The sequence below is a fragment of the Stegostoma tigrinum genome, chromosome 8, assembly GCF_030684315.1.
Source record: "Stegostoma tigrinum isolate sSteTig4 chromosome 8, sSteTig4.hap1, whole genome shotgun sequence".
Taxonomy (NCBI): domain Eukaryota; kingdom Metazoa; phylum Chordata; class Chondrichthyes; order Orectolobiformes; family Stegostomatidae; genus Stegostoma; species Stegostoma tigrinum.
In genome coordinates this window covers 20,159,860-20,172,236 of record NC_081361.1, presented here as the reverse complement: position 1 = coordinate 20,172,236, position 12,377 = coordinate 20,159,860, and the positions used below count along the sequence as shown (strand labels likewise).

Sequence of the window (12,377 nt, the reverse complement as noted above, 5' to 3'; positions counted from 1 at the left end):
GTTTTTTTTAAATTGAGATGTGTAGCAGACATTATTCCAGCCATGTCTCTTGAATTTCTTATTCCAATCCATCAAAGCTGATGCTTGCTGTTGTCACCAACTGGAAAAGTTTATTGAACTTGTTTCCACTTTCTGTCCTTCTCTTCATCTTCAACTGCTCCATCTCTGACTCTTCATCTGTGGTTGTGAGAATGAAAAGAGGCTGCAGACAGTTTTGATAAATGGGCAGAAATTGCAGCAGAAGGAATACAATGTGGCAAGGTGTGAAGTTAACCAGTTTGATCGGAAAACTAAATTCAGAATGTCTTTTGATAAGTTTGTATTCAGAGGGATGTGGTTGTTCATGTCAGTTGAATTCCAAAGTTAACATGAATGCACTGCAAACTATTCGGATTACGTTTGCTTCACTGCAATACCTCACAGTACAGAGAAATGAGATTGCAATAGATGGATTCATTTGGATCAGCACAAGTGCCTTTGGCAACTTCGCTGCTTTCTCTTGTGATTTGGGGTTCAAAGTGAAACATCTCGAAAAATAGCTCACATAGCTGCCAGAATAAATTGTTAACGCTGCAGCTTAATGGTAATTCAAATGACTGAGTTATGATGAAAGTTAAGATCTTTTTCTGCGATGGACTGTGATGAAATTAATTTGTTAAAATGACCATTTAGCACCGAGATTACCAGTGGTCCCAAAGATCAGTGTTGTGCAGTAGTAATCATTGACCGTAGAAGAGCACCATTTTAGCCAGATACCAACCATTTGGATACTTTGACATCAGTGAAAGAATCAATGGGTGGGGTCGGCGGTGTGTCTGAATTTGTTTAGACATGATGTGTAAAGCTGTTCATTTTGAGTAGCAAGATGTTTTTCTAATCGAACTTGTTCACACATGTTAACGCATACACTGTAGCAGGTGGGTGTTGAAGCCAGGCCTCGTGGCTCATTGTTATTGACACTAGCACTACAGCACAAGAGCCCTTGTTGGTTACTACATGCCTGTGGAGCAGGTGAGACTAAGCCCAAGGCCACTTGGTCCGGAAATAGGAACACTACCAATGTGCCTCAAGAGCCTCCATTTTGAGTGGTCATCTGACGTTGTCAAATTCATGGTGTCTCCCTGTCAGTTCGTGGAGGGCTTAGCCATCTGTCTCAGGGTTTAGTTCATTTGGGCTTCCTTTGACAAGCTTCAAAAGTAGATCCAAAAATTTTGGTTAAGCCAAGTATTGCTGAGTGAATACCGCTGTACTGAGTTCATGATGTACAAGACCAAATTCTGCAAAGAACGGACTCTGTAATATGGTCTGCTAAGGCCCAGCAGCATTGAATGAGTCTTTCAGGACAATTTCCTTTTTAACTGTTGCTGTCAATGACATTTTATTTTCTAATATGATTGAATAATTTTGCAGGTTATTGTAAAACAAGAACTTGAGATTTGAAAGATTTGCTTCGGCAAGAAATTGGAATGGGAATCTGTCAATAAATACAATTTCTTTTGCAATTGAAATGCTTCCAAAAGGACGGTTTCACTGCAATATCATATTAAATTCAGCAAATCGAGATTTAAAACTATAAATGTGAGCTAACTGTTGTAAATTAATGGACGATTTCGAGTCACAAGTGATTAAGATGTTTTGGAGCAATGAGAACTTTGGGCACAAAATAAATATCTATCTTCACTTACGCAGAAGGCTACCCTGGAAGACTTGGGTTCAACGTGGGAGAAGAACATGAAGGAACCATCGAAGAAGTGGACGAAAAGCTCCTCTGCTCTCCATCACGCTGCATTGCAGAGCAGCTGACTTTTATGGATGCTGTGAGTAAACAGGAATCTGGGTCTGTGATAATGGACTGCAGATGCTGGAGAATCCAAGATAATAAAATGTGAGGCTGGATGAACACAGCAGGACCAGCAGTCTCTCAGGAGCTTAAAAGCTGACATTTGGGGCCGAGACCCTTCTTCAGAGAGGGGGATGGGGTGAGGTTTCTGGAATAAATAGGGAGAGAGGGCGGAGGCGCACCGAAGTTGGAGAGAAAAGAAGATAGGTGGAGAGGAGAGTGTAGGTGGGGAGGTAGGGAGGGGATGAGACAGTCCAGGGAAGATGGACAGGTCAAGGAGGTGGGATGAGGTTAGCAGAAAGGAGATGGAGGTGCGACTTGGGGTAGGAGGAAGGGATGGTTGAGAAGAAGAACAGGTTAGGGAGGCAGAGACAGTCTGGGCTGTTTTTGGGATGCATTGGGGGGAGAGGACGATCTGGGCTGGTTTTGGAATGCGGTGAGGGAAGGGGAGATTTTGAATCTGGTGAAGTCCACATTGATATCACTGGGCTGCAGGGTTTCCAAGCGGAATATGAATTGCTGTTCCCGCAGCCTTCGGGTGGCATCATTGAGGCACTGCAGGAGGCCCATGATGGACATGTCATCTAAAGAATGGGAGGGAGAGTGGAAAACGCTCGTGACTGGGAGGTGCAGTTGTTTATTGCGAGCCAAGTGGAGGTGTTCTGCAAACCGGTCCCCAAGCCTCCACTTGGTTTCCCCAATGTAGAGGAAGCCACACCGGGTACAATGGATACAACATACTAGATTGGCAGATCTGCAGGTGAACCTCTGCTTAATATGGAAAGTCATCTTGGGGCCTTGGATGGGGTGAGGGAGGGGGTGTGGGGGCAAGTGTAGCATTTCCTGCGGTTTCAGTGGAAGGTGCTGGTGTGGTGGGTTTGGAGGGGAGTGTGGAGCGAACAAGAGAGTCGCGGAGAGAGTGGTCTCTCCGGAAGGGAGACAAGAGTGGGGATGGAAAAATGTCTTGGGTGGTGGTGTTGGACTGTAGATGGTGGAAGTTTCGGAGGATGATGCATTGTATCCTGCTTTCCGGAGAGACCACTCTCTCTGTGACTCCCTTGTTCGCTCCACACTGCCCTCCAACCCCACCACACCCGACATCTTCCCCTGCAACCGCAGGAAATGCTACACTTGACCCCACATCCCCTCCCTCACCCCAATCCCAGTCCCCAAGATGACCTTCCATGTGAAGCAGAGGTTCACCTGCACATCTGCAAAGGTTGTATACTGTATCCATTGTACCCGGTGTGGCCTCCTCTACATTGGGGAAACCAAGCAGAAGCTTGCGAACTGATTTGCAGAAGACCTCCACTCGGTTTGCAATAAACAACTGCACCTCCCAGTCGCGAGCGTTTTCCACTCCCCCTCCCATTCTTTTGATGACATGTCCATCATGGGCCTCCTGCAGTGCCACAATGATGCCACTCGAAGGTTGCAGGAACAGCAACTCATATTCCGCTTGGGAATCCTGCAGCACAATGGTATCAATGTGGACTTCACCAGCTTCAAAATCTCCCCTTCCCCCGACGCATCTCAAAACCAGCCAAGTTCGTCCTCTCCCCGCACTGCACCACACAACCAGCCCAGCTCTTCCCCTCCCGCCACTGTATCCCAAAACCAGTCCAGCCTGTCTCTGCCTCCCTAACCTGTTCTTCCTCTCACCCATCCCTTCCTCCCACCCCAAGCCGCAGCTCCACCTCCTCCCTACTAACCTCATCCCACCTCCTTGACCTTTCCGTCTTCCCTGGACTGTCCTATCCCCTCCGTCCCTCCCCACCTATACTCTCCACTCCACCTATCTTCTTTACTCTCCATCTTCGGTCCGCCTCTCCGTCTCTCCCTATTTATTCCAGAACCCTCACCCCATCCCCCTCTCTGATGAAGGGTCTAGGCCCGAAATGTCAGCTTTTATGCTCCTGAGATGCTGCTGGTCCTGCTGTGTTCATCCAGCCTGACATTTTATTATCTAGGAATCTAGGGTCTATTCTGTTGAGACCTGTCTTTCCTAGTCATTCTCAATACGATGTTTCAGTCAGCAGTAAGCATCCGAATCTCACCATATTATTGAATGCTATTTCCGCTCCACCAGTCATTATAACTGAATTGCCTTCACAATGCAGTCGTCCAAGATGTCAAAGTGTCTTGTTTGAAATGTAACTTCAGTCTTGAGCTTGAAATACCTGTCGATGAAGACTTCAGCACTCGCCTGTTTTTTTAAATGAATGTCACATGAATTAAGTGAGCAGGGAGAGCACTGAAAATCCTTCGTAACTTCGTGTTGAATCTCTACAAAATGAATAGTATTTCAGGGTAAAAGTTTAAATGTTTCACCAGAACAGTCACTGTTCCGACATGAACCCAGTGATTTTGTTCGAAGTGTCCAGTAAGACAACTTTGGTGTTTGCAGAGATCTCCTGGAATGGAATCAGCCACGAGATCAGGCTATTCCAGTCTAGTCTCCAAGGTGGCTTGGTGCCTACCTCTACGAAATGAGGCGAAGGATTGCTGACTCAAATTTTGTGTTCTGTCTGGGTCTGGTCATAGGCTTCGGCTTCAAATGGAAGCTCAGCTTTGAGCAAATGGGGCTGTGGTCTATATGACAGCATTGGGTGTGACTCTAGAATGTAAGTAGTCCTCTAGGTCTCAAAAAGCCTGAGCAATTGTCAGTGTTGAGAGCAGGGGTGCGCATATCTAATCTGCAAGTGAACTTTTTGTCAAACGTACGAGTTGGTTATGGATCGCTGCTTTTCTGCACAGAGTTAGAAAGTTAACATCTGTTTTCATTGCAGTCTCTGTTGTACGTGTGTATACATTCTGGCACTTCGAGTCTAATCATGTGACACAATGATGACAACAGACATTTTGGATGGGAAACAACCTATATTGGTGTCTGTAGAGGAACATAGCTGCTTTTCTTTCCTTGAAGCAGTGAGGTCTGCAATGAGATCAGTGATTCCTTTTCAAATCAGTTGTTTGACCTGGTGAATGTCAAGGCAGTGTTTTTGATTCTGGTCGCCTGTGTTGTTCCTGTTGCAGGCAGGTCCAGGAGGCTGAAACAGGAGATTTATTATTTAGTTTACTGTAGAGGGCGGAAGGTTAGCCTCAGCTGTTCCCTGCCTGAAATAATCGATGACATCATTGTCACATGATCGGAGTGTTAAAAGTGAGAGTGCACCATGCTTGCATAAATACGCAGCAGTTTCCCACTCCATGGTTTCTGAGTTTGTGTTAAGTTTGACACTCGGAGCATAATTGTTTGTGGGAGTTGTTAGCCTTGAAGAGGGAGGCAAGAGGAGACAATGCAAACAGAATGACCAATTGACAGGCTTGGATGTTTGGCAACATTCAGCTTCAGCATGAAACCAACAGTGGGGAGGTGTTGACGTTGAGGTGTACTTAACCAACATGGGGTGCGGCAGCCATTGTGTTCTGTCAATCTGCCTTGATGTGAGAAGTGGACATGATGCAGGAGCACTTTCCTGATGGCCAGTCTGTCTAGCTTATGGACCACCATGGCTGAGCATCAGGAGGAGTGACTATTGCCAACAAAGCCGTGCATTGATGGTGTGCACGGAGCCAGCAGTAGGAGCTGGGTGGAGATAACCTGTGATTTCGAATCTAACCTACAAATAAGAAGGAGATGACTGAAAACTCAAGGCTGTTGACCTGTCTGTACAACCTATATGCACCTTGGGCATCAATGTGTGTATTATGTACTCAGTTGATGACAAAGTAGCTTGTGCAGTTTTGAATGTACAATTGCAAACTAGCAGGATGAGTTTACTCATGAATGGAAGAACCTTGTTTGTAGTTCATTCCTTCAACCACAGTCCTGCTAATATTTGTAATCTTTGTTTCCTTTTTATTTTTGATCAGGATCTTTTTAAGAAACTTGTGCCCAGCGAATGTTTAGGGTCCATCTGGGCTGAACAACCAGATCGAGCATCAACCGTCTGGGCTATCGTGGCACAGTTTAATAACGTTAAGAATTGTGTCACCAGCACCATCAGTCAGCCTCAGCAGCTAAAACCACGACAGAGGGCGAAGATCATTGAGAAGTGGATTGATGTTGCCAAGGTAGACTTGTTCTTTAGTGATTTTTAACCTTTATGACAGGGTAAAGCACTCAGTGCATGAAACAAACATGGTGGAAGAGAGCAAGCAGTTCCTACGATGTGTTGAGATGTTTAGGGTTTGAAAGCCTCTCGAATTGACGAGCAGAATTAGAATTGAATGCTTCATGGCAAATCCTAGCATTTGTAATTTCCATAGTGTTGGCTGCTAATCGTTCATGCCTCAGTTTACAGTTGCATTGAAATATTAAAGTTTTCTTTCCCAACAAAAATATTTCTGTGGAGAAATAAAGGAAACTGATTTCAGATTTTTAGTGGCCCTTCAAACACAAAGTTACTTATTAGGCATAACAGAATGTTGTTTGCCTCCCTTGCGAGCGGTGATCAGATTTATGATACATTGTAAATGTTATTCTCAGTATTCTGCATTCCATATGCCCGTATGATGGCCCTTCAGTAACTTGCCTGGTTGTCTGTTTCTTATGTGTTTGCCAAAGGAATTTGTCTTTGCATTTTAATCAGCAATTGGGAAAAGGATGAGGAAGGGCTGTCATACCTGATGTCTGGCTTGTCTTTGTCATCAATATGTGGCATTCCCACGAGTACATTTGGAAAGAATCAAGACAGGAAGCCAGTAATTAACTAATTAAGTGAATTAAGTAATTTATTCATATTCATTTTATCATCCAAAATGGCACTGGATCATAGCAACAAAAGTGTATTATCATTGAAATTTCCCATATTCATGTGCCAATAAAATATTTAGTCATTCGAAAGGTTGGGAATGAAGATTCATAATAATACCTTTGCCAGGCATTTGAGACAAGTCTGGTTTGGCTCTTGGCAACACTGCCTGCAAGGATTTGGACTCGTAAAGCGTCTTAAAGCATTGATGTCTGTCTCCAGTTTCACAATCCAGAGAAGTTGAAATGAATGGAGGCAGACACCCAGTCATAGACATGGATACATGAGCTCCTGACAGGCTGTCCGTGCCGACCTAGAAACTGGTGCTGTCAAAGGCCATTCTGAAGACGAGTTGGCAACTTCCAGTGATCACTTGGCTGACTCTTCCGGTTGTCATTTGAGTTGACAAAAGTTGATGAGGGTCCTTATCCATGTTGAAGTGTCCTCCGTCACTTACTTTTGACTGCAGCAGCCTTTGTTGCCCTCAAGCCGGAAGACTGTGGGCTTGAGATCTTACCTGCTGGACTTAATCAGATAAGGCATCTATCTTATGATGCCCAGTGAGGCACATCCACATAAAGCCAATATGGTCTAATGACCCTCTCCCTCCTTGGCCTTCCTCGCTAAGCAGAAGTGGTTTTGAGAGCTGAGAACAAACAATTGCAGGCTTCCTACTCTCCTGCCCCTCGGCCCCTCCCAACAAGTTCAAATTTATGCTTGTGGAAGGGAGGTTTGATTTGTTCTATTCTTCTCCCTGCCTCCGTGGGGCAGGCAGATGAAGGACATTCACATGCTATCCTCACTACGATTAGTTAACTCAGTCTCAATAACATTGTGATTCATAAAAGTAGACTCAATTTTCTGATTTGTACGCTTTCCTTGAATGATTATCTCATGTGTCAGGCCCTGCGCTCCTATGCTGGCAGAAAATGTAATCTGTCATTCGTTTATCAGCTGAATACAATGGATATAACACAGATGATTACCCGTCTCCAGCTCCCTAACTTCGCCACTTCCACCACTCAGATGGCCGTGTCTCCAACTTATTCATTCGAATCTTTGCTTTGGCGTCAGTAACCATGTCTAACGAGTCAAGTGTTGGCAGAGAGTGAAATGTCTCAGAGGGAAAAAAAAATGAAGATCAAGTTTTAAGTCGCTAAGATTTGTGGAATTTTTGCCCCCACAAAGTCGTTTGTTAATGCTGTTATTTTTGCAGATCACGTTTTTCTGATGGAACATTTTAATGTCTGAGGTATTGGGTCATGGGGAGCCACTGTTTTTCCCACAGAACTCATGTTTTATGTTCTCACAGGAATGTCGGATTTTGGGAAATTTCTCTTCAGTGTGTGCAATTACCCGTGCATTGCAAGCAAATAACATCTTTGAGTTTCAGAAGACTTGGGCAGCCGTGTCAAAGTGAGTCATTTTTCTGGAAAAGCCGTGTCGTTATTTTTACTAAATATGTGGTAGGGATTTGCAGGTTTCACCTCCAAGTTTACTTGCCAAAGTGATCTTCACACTCCAGATGTGTTGACAGGATTACCAGAGGCACTACAGTGCAATCCCAACAATTGGCGTACTGGCAGAATCTTTCATTCTTTCACTAAGGAGTGAGGAGTTAATTTTCTACAGTGGAAAAAGAAAACTGTTTGACAGCTTAAAATATTGAACTATTGTGTTCCAAAACTGATCTGCTGTTGGATGTAATGTAAGACAGTTTCCTGTGGATGTGCTGTGACGGGGTGATATGAACTGGGGGTTTGTATAGGAACCTGAAATACAAAGAACACAATTATTTTAATCACCCAAGAAAGCAGTCTATACCTCTTTGAAGTGCACACTTGTAGTTTATATTCCTGTGCCGTAGACGATTTGATCATGATTTTTTTTTGAGGCAGCTTGGAGGTGAAATCTCACTTGCTGTGATGAGATTTCCTAAAACTACTGCAATGAAGGGCTTTTGTGGCACAGTGGTAACATCTCCATCTCTGGGCTTAAATAATCTGGGTTCAAATTCTGTCTGATGAAGGGTCTAGGCCCGAAATGTCAGCTTTTGTGCTCCTGAGATGCTGATTGGCCTGCTGTGTTCATCCAGCTCCACATTTTGTTATCTTGGATTCTCCAGCATCTGCAGTTCCCAATATCTCTTGGGTTCAAATTTTACCTGCCAAAGAGATGTGTCAAAACATATCTGAACTGTTTCATTAAAATAACTGCAATTGTTTGAAAAATGCTTCACTGCCCTTCACTGTCTGTATGACTTGCTTATTTGTCAGATTCCATGTCAGCTGTTTGCAATCTTGACTCTATTCTGTCAAGAGTAATTTGTTTTATTCTCTTGACTAGGAGCACAAAGGCAACATTTGAAGATCTTTCAAATCTCATCTCCGAAGATGGCAACATAATGACAAGTAGCCAGCACGAAAAACAGGTAAGCGTTTGCATTTGGCACTGTGCATCGATATTCAGGGCATTATAGGTATTTTCAAGCAAAATATCTACAATGAATTACATTGGTGTCTGAATGCATACAAATACTGTGAATCAATAATGCAACAAGGGATACATGTATTACATATGGATGGTCTAACTTGGCTCAAGTCTTCCAAAATCGTTCTGTCATGATGCAACCTTCATAGATTATCTTTCTCAGTGTTCGTTATCTTGGAAGTTTGAACACTTGCACAATGATATTAAAAGCAGTATATATGTCAGTTTTCTTTTCTTTTGATTTGCACACTTGGAGGGCCTCGTAATTAATTAAAGCCAAGGCAAAACACGAATAGCTTTAATTGGTTCTCGTTAGTGTTTTTGTTCAATTAGCATGTCTTCCTTTTATTGTTCTCTGCGGTAATAAATATTTACTGCATTGGAAGTGAGAGATAATCACATTGCTTTGTTTGTTGAGCATTTCAGACATCAACTATTTAGTTTCAACTAGCTTGGACCACCACTGACATTTCAAACTAACTTCAAAAACCTTCTCAAAAAGCATATTGTTTTACCAGGTTTCGAGACATTCCTCCTCACTCTGTTTGTCATGCTGTTTGCCCAGTCATTTTGTTCCTGAATTTTACAAAGTAACAAAATAATTTGTTAGTTATAAACATTTTGATGTCACTTGACCAAACTAGTGTGTCCAGGACAGTAAGGAGGCAAGATGCAAGTTTTCTGTTGAATCATTCTTAGATTAAATCAAAGCAGTTTGAAGGTGGTACTTGAAGAGGACGAAATGCAGCATTCATGTTGGGTTGTTAACAATTTGACAGACACTCCGTTTTTCATACTGCTGAAAGTTCTAGTTGCGGTTGACGATGTTTTTGCATTGCTGTCCATCTGCTGGCTCCAGAATTTCTGCGGTGCTGCTGTCACACCTTGTTTATTATGTTTGCTATTGGTGCACAGTGCAGAATTCCAAATTACTTTTCATATCTGGCTTGAATCTAAAAGTAGATTTGTTTTTAATAATCAAAAACGTGTGTTGTGCAGGATGATTGCTTTTGTGGTGTCAATTTCTGTAAATATACATGGGAAAATCTGAGTTCAAGATTGGACAGTTGTTTAACTTCCATAATGCTGTCTCCCAGATTGTACAGTGAATATCGATGCATGGTTCGTTAATCTTTAAGCATATTACACAGATGTTCTCTGGCAATATGGCTTGCTAAGCTTTACTTTATATGGGTGTGCCATTCGCCAGGCCACCATATCAACACTTACTGTCGATCCTTAATTGACACTGAGTGTAGTGATAAGATACCACCTTGATATACCATAGCGTATTTTCTGAAAATACTTCCCCAAATGTGACTGTCTGGTGAATTTCACCTGAGTGAGCCAGCAATCATCATTTTCACTGTTGTGTTTTTAAATCTCAGAAAATATAATTTGAAACCTCATTTTAAATGCAGTTTGAAGCAGCAACTTCACCATGTCCAACAATTTGATTTGCACACTTGGATGGGAATCTGAAATAGTTGCCAAGTGATTGTTTTATGGGTTAAACATTGATACTAGTTTTGTGATAATCTATTGTGCGTGGGATAAATTGTAATATCACTTCCAAATATCATTGCCTGGCTATCACCTCTTGAGTTTGAATTGGCCAATTGTTGACATAAGGCTTTAGCGTTGTAAAATGTTTTTACAATAAAGGCTTGAGTTTTGAAATCTCTTCTGTTATCTCATTTGATATTATGGGAGATATAGATTAGATGCAGTGAATGAATAGCTGGTTTTCTATGTACATTTTCAGGATGGAGCTTCAAAATTTGCCGCCCTCAACAGCACCTTGAAAGAGAACAAAACACTGACACACAAAACACAGAAAGTAACAAAGAAGAAGGTAATCATCCCTTTATGTTTAATATTGGAATGAAACGTTCTCAAGTTGAAGCAGTTAATCTTGAAGCTTTACAAGTAAATCTGATTTATCTTTCCATAATGGTGTATCTTTGTTATAACTATGCTGTAAAGCAGTTCTCCGGGTAACTAAAGGGAAGTTATCAGCATTGCTGCTACTTAAGCCATTGAACATGTTTGGTTATATGTTTGAAGCTATAACCATGCTGCTTGTTGCATATCTATCAGTGTGTTGGGTTGTGGGTAGAATATTTCTACATTGAACGGAAGTAAATCTGCGAGGCCAGGCAGGTATGCACAAACATTTCCCATGGTCTAATGGATAAATACAACAGTCAATACAGTGTGGAGCTGAAGGAACTCAGCAGGTCAGGCAGCATGAGAGGAGCAAGAAAATCAACGTGTCAGGTCAGGACCACACTGTATTGACTCTGACTCCAACATTTGCAGTTCTTGCTGTCTTTGAGAGATGGTTAGCATCACTGGTGGTCCAGTGGTTAGGATTCGGCGCTTTCACCGCTGCGGCCTGGGTTCGATTCCCGGTCAGTGCAGCACATTTTGGGGTGGCTCAGTGGCTCGGTGGTTAGCATTGCGGCCTCACAGTGCCGGGGACCCAGGTTCGATTCCAACCTCGGGTGACTGTCTGTGTGGAGTTTGCATATTCTCCCCGTGTGTGCATGGGTTTCCTCCCGGTGCTCTGGTTTCCTCCCACAGTCCAAAGATGTGCAGGCTAGGTGGGTTGGCCATGCTGAATTGCTGGTTGTGTTCAGGGGTGTGCGAGCTGTAGGGGATGGTTCTGGGTGGGATGTTTCAAGTGGCGGTGTGAAATTGGTGAGCCGAAGGGCCTGTTTCTACACTGTGGGTAATGGAATTTAATCTCAATACAACATCTTGGTTGAAGCATTGAAATATGCCGACGCTCACAAAGGCAGAGATTCAGGTACTCATCTGGTGTTCCCTTTTTGTGTAGCAAAGGAAGAACTAAACCCGGGTTACACAATAACTCGGTTAGCCATCATGAATGAGGCAACATGACGAGAATTTTTTCAGCACTGCCCCTTGTGTCTGCGCTGGTCATAAAGCACCCACCTATTCTGATCCCATTTTGTAGAACTTAGCCCATCGCCTTCTAGGTATTCTTCATCAACATGTTCTGAACACATGATGACACTTGTCTGGCAGAGGTGGAACTCAAACTCAGATTTCTGGCTCAGCGGTAGGGACGCTACCACTGAACCACAAGACCCCTTTATAGAGCTCTGATGAAGGGTCACCAGACCCAAAACATTAACACAGTTTTCTTCTTCACAAATGCTCCCAGAGCAGCTGAGCTTTTCCAGCAACTTTGGTTTCTACCCCTTTAAAGAATTTGCATTTATTGGCGTTTTTGTCAACCCATTCAGCCAAGCTTATGACTC

At 43.1% G+C, this 12,377-nt stretch overlaps 1 non-coding gene across 1 annotated transcript; it reads left to right on the top strand.

The window, feature by feature from the left end:
• The first annotated feature begins 11,435 nt into the window (after positions 1-11,435).
• Positions 11,436-11,510, top strand: trnae-uuc (transfer RNA glutamic acid (anticodon UUC)). The gene has a single exon. It is a non-coding gene; the product is annotated as a tRNA-Glu (tRNA).
• Positions 11,511-12,377: the final 867 nt, after the last annotated feature.